Raw genomic sequence first — 5000 nt, forward strand, 5'->3', positions numbered from 1 at the left:
GAGTTAAAGACCCCCCAAAAAAAATCACCAAATAGTTTTCAATGGACGTAAACATGGCCATGGGATAAAATTCCAAAGTGTCATCCTTCCCAATGGGATTATTACAAACATGAATGGACCATATGAAGGACATAGGCATGATAGCACTATGCTGCGTGAATCGGGATTATTGACATACTAGCAAAGAATTGGAGAGATTAAGAAAATGAAGAAAATGAATTGCTTACAAAGTTAAACGCCAGAACATTTTAAAAATACATTTAAAAAAGCGGACCACGTTTCAGCGCTTTGTTACGCCATTATCAAGTTAAAAAGTATAAGGTGTAATACGAAACAATACATAAAATATTTGCGGGTCCTATGGGTATTATTCCCAAGGAAACAAGAAAAAAGAATGGAAGTGTCAAGTAAACAGTTTGGCATGAATGGAGTCAGCTTGCGTGTTAAGAGAAGGCTTAATGTCCTTTATATACAACATCTCGTAGACCAAGCAGTCAAACTTGCTGTCACATTTCCTCAGAACTTTGAAAAGGTGGTCAATCTTTGTTCTGTTGTTGACATGCTGTGTTTCAAGGTGTTTCGAGGTGTTTCCAGATGGCTGCAAAACAGTGTTCACTTATGCGTTGATGTAAGTGTTGGGTAGTGAACCCGACATAATTTGCATTGCGCAAATCACATTGGAATAAGTAGCAGTCCTGTGTTGGTTGGTTTTCTGTAGACTTCCGTTGTTAGATTGCCACCACATCTTGTACCGAGGTACAGAATAGAGCCCTCATGTTCGAGTTCCAGAGTGCACGCTATTGAGTACTTGAAGGAAATCTGTCACTGATTGTGTTTTGGGCATTGTGACAAAAGTGTCATCAACATATCTTTGATAAAAAGACGGAATCATGTTCTTTTGTTCAAGTTGGTTTTGTATATGGCACATGAAAACGTTGGCCAATGGTGGGCCCAATTGTGAGCCCATGGCTACACCATTGAATTGGAATAGCTGGTTTGTAGTAGTGATTTCTAATAGATCCATCAGTGATGCTTTTGGAGTTGTGCACTATGCATCTTATTAAACCAGCCACCCTCGAAAGCTTTGTTGACGAGAATGTCAATCGTTTCTTTTAGAGGAACATTGGTGAATAGTGCAGACACATCGTAGAAGACAAAGATATGTTAAGTCTCAATGCTAGTGTTTTGAATGTCATCAATAAAACCAAAAATATTGTTGATACGATATTTGTTGGTTGATAACGGCTTTAATTTTTCATCCAACCATTTCGACAGCGGGTAGTTGTATGTGCCAGAGTCTGATGAGATTGGTCTCATGCCATTATCCAAAGAGTGGAAGAAATCTGCTTGTAACTTTGAAAGAGAACTCGTTGAAGAGGAGTTGAAAGGGAAATTGTCCCAGCTCAAACAACTGAAGGAAGACTTCACCAACAGCCTTTGTGACCTATGTGAAACTTGCTCGGTATTCAAATGTGTTGTCATCATCAAAATACTTTGATCGTTGCAAAGAACACAGTTTCAAGACTTGAAAACTTTCTCGACTAATATCCAAGGACACTGACATAGATGAACACATCAACAATCTTTAATAAGCTTGTCCTATGCAGAGGTCTCAAATTTTCTCTTCCCCAGCAAAGATATTCGAGCCAGCATTGAAAAAGCGTTTTGAAGATTAGATCCTCTCATCAAAGAGATCTGGCATCTTTTAAGTTGCATTCAATCGCACTTAACTACATCGCAAAGAAAGGCACTACTCCACCCAAAGCACTGCTGAGAGCCCTCAATAACCTTAAAAGAAGAGATGATATTATTATCTCCAAACCAGACAAGGGATGTGGTGTTGTTGTGATGGACAGAGACCAGTATATTCGTCTACAAAGTGAGACCTTGATCAACGACCTACGAAGTTTGCACATATTGATCAACACCGTCAAAATACCAGACCTCCTAAACATTTCCATGCACTACTAGAGAAAGAAAAACAGCTTCATGCGATGGTACACAAGATTCTTCCCAAAGCCATGGCTGAACAACTTTGCCGTAAAGGTTCCAAACTTGTGCACCTGTGTGGCCTCCCCAAAACACACAAAGAAAGGCTGTGCATGAGACCCAACTTATCAGCCTCTGGCACGTACAACTACCCGCTCATGATGGTTGGTTGCCACGGACTTTTTTCCCGTTTGTGTAGGGCTCATTTTTTTCAGCAGTCTTTCCCCAGTACCTCTGAGAAATAACAAATATGGCAGACCAGGTCGAGCGTGGCAATTTAGATTTAAAAGCTAAAAAGGATAGATCAGAGCGAGAGGACATATTTTGGAACGCCAGCACTATAAAAATAAGGTTTTCTGTAGAGAAAGTGTGGCTTCAGGCTTTGAAGTTTGATTAAAACAAGCCAAACTTTGGAATGGGAGAAATGGATTCTCTTCACGAAGAGGTTTGCAGTAACAAGCTGGAACTTGCCAGACCCCTTATTGACTCCTCTTTGCGGGAGTTAGGGGGAAGCTTGAAGCTCAAGTAAACTCGTTCAGAAGCCACAGGGCTCATTAATCCCATCACTCTGTTTATCCCGTGGACAGTGTTTAGACACATAATGACTCTGGCTCTAGGATATGGTTGTGAAGTTGCTGTATCAGGGAAAGGGAAGAAAATTGACATTCTAATTGAAAAGCAGGCCTCCGCAAGAAAGATATTTGGCCATCTCGATTTTCTGCACAAAACTATTTGCATAAGAGGAAATTCAAGAAAGCTGACCGCAAATATCACTATGTCGGCCCATCTTCTGTGGTGGTTACAAGAAATACCCCAACATGACAAGTAATCGTGTGACTCTCTCCGCCTTTATTCAAAAATTTTGCCATCAATGGTCAGCTTAAAAAACTCATGAACAGTAGATAGGTGTGCAGTACCTTCCTGCAAAATCATGCCCGTACAACACCTAAATTTAAAAAATATGAAATGTATATTTGTCACTGGTTCATGTTACTTTCAGTTAAGGAAGAGTGGCACGGACTGCTGACATGCTGTTCTTGCTTTGTGCAATTCTGCTCCTTTCAAGCCTGTTTTCAAGTCCTCTTTACAAAAATAGTTCAAGAATTGAGTATCTAAGGCCAAGGGAAAAAAAAAACACAGCAGCAATGGGCTTTACACATATTTGATGTTATAAGAACAAATATAAATAAATAAATAAATAATACTTTAAGAGGATCTTCCATCATGGTTTTTCAGATACTATTTACAAAAATGTTTCATAAAATGACTGATATTAAAATTCCTATCCAACATGATAATGTAATGGATTTGATGATAAAAATTACGGGCTGAAACATACTTATTAAAGACAACGTTTCGGTGTCCTCATGACACCATCATCAGGTCAAATATAATATTTTACAGATAACTCGAATATTAATGTTCAAGATTAAGTTCAAAGTCCCAAGAGGCTAGGTGAAACGTTTTGCCTTTATTGAGTCACTTTGGATATTCAGACACGGGTTGTGCTTGCTAATAAGGAACATTTCATACACAAGACAATCAAATTTGCATGAGCATTTCTTAAGAATGCGAAACATGTCAGATGTTATTGTTCTTGATTAATGTTGACTTTGGCTGTGATTGAATATTGAACCAGATCTTTTATGTTCATCGATCCGTTGGTAGAGATGTCGATGCGTGTAACCAACATAGCTGGCATCACACCAGCCAGATTCAAATTTGTAAACTACTAATTGTTCGTTGATCAACGCAGGCTTGATTTCTTTATGTTTCGAGAAATAAAGACTGGGCATAAGTCGATGTTTAACAGCTTGTGCACAGAGTCAGCTGATTTTTGTTCCTTGAACGGTAGAACAATTCGTACTGATTGCGGGTCGGGTGTAGATTTGCATGGATGTAATGAAATTGAAGATCATAGAGTGAACAAGATGTTCACGATATGCCAACTGTAGGAATAAGGTCTTGAGGCGGCTACACTCTTCATGAAATAATGACCAGTTAGATGATAGCTTGAAAGCTCGGTCTAGCATGGTAATAATTAAGGATTTATTATAACGATTATCAACGTGACTATTATAATGTAACAATAGACCCGTATTGGTCGGTTTCACGTATACACTAGTCGTAATATTCTGACCGTCTTTTCTTAGGACCATGCCTAAGAAAGGGATAGTGTTCTCAGTTGATAGTTCCATAGTAAAGCTAATCGATGTGTGGGGATCATTCAAAGCATGCAGAAAAGAATAGGCAGAAACTGCATCCTTCATGGTAGTTAAAGTATCATCAACATAGCGCCTGTAGTATGATGGTAATTTGTTCTGGAGCTTAAGTTGTTCATGAAGGTGTTAGCCATGAGAGGACCGAGAGGAGAACCCATAGCCACACCCTCCGACTGCTCGTAAAGTTCGCCATTGAATTGAAACAACTGATCTTTCGTTGCGATGTTTAAAAGCTCAATCAGGTCGGATTTTGTGATGTTGAGGTTTATATGTGGCATTAAACCAATTGTTGGTAAAAGCCTTTTCCGCTAGAAGACTGATAGTTTCATTAAGAGGCACGTTAGTGAAGAGGGACGTTACGTCATATGATACAATAATGTCATTGTCGTTAAATGAAGTATTGCAAACTTCTGCAAATTTGAATGTGCCGGTGATTGTATGTTCATTGATGGATAGCGGTTTCAGTTTTCCTTCAAGCCACTTTGCTACAATACTCGTCACATTTGTTGGAACACCCATCCTCGTTTCCCCCTTCCTCCAATGTTGATTTCCACAACTACTAGTAGTAGCCCGAAAAATTCTCACACAACATTGAATTGGGGGGAGGGGGATGTGGTATAAGCTACGATCTTGTAACACAATGATTCTGGATTATTCGTTAAGTGTTCCAGCTAAAAATGTCTAGCATTGTATGAGTATTGGTGTGCGTTGGTATGAAGCCGTGCGATTCGATATATGCCGTGCAATGTTCCAACAGTTCCAAACTCATGTGATAAGTACATTTTGTCC

This window comes from Montipora foliosa, chromosome 3 (genome assembly GCF_036669935.1).
Source record: "Montipora foliosa isolate CH-2021 chromosome 3, ASM3666993v2, whole genome shotgun sequence".
Lineage (NCBI taxonomy): Eukaryota > Metazoa > Cnidaria > Anthozoa > Scleractinia > Acroporidae > Montipora > Montipora foliosa.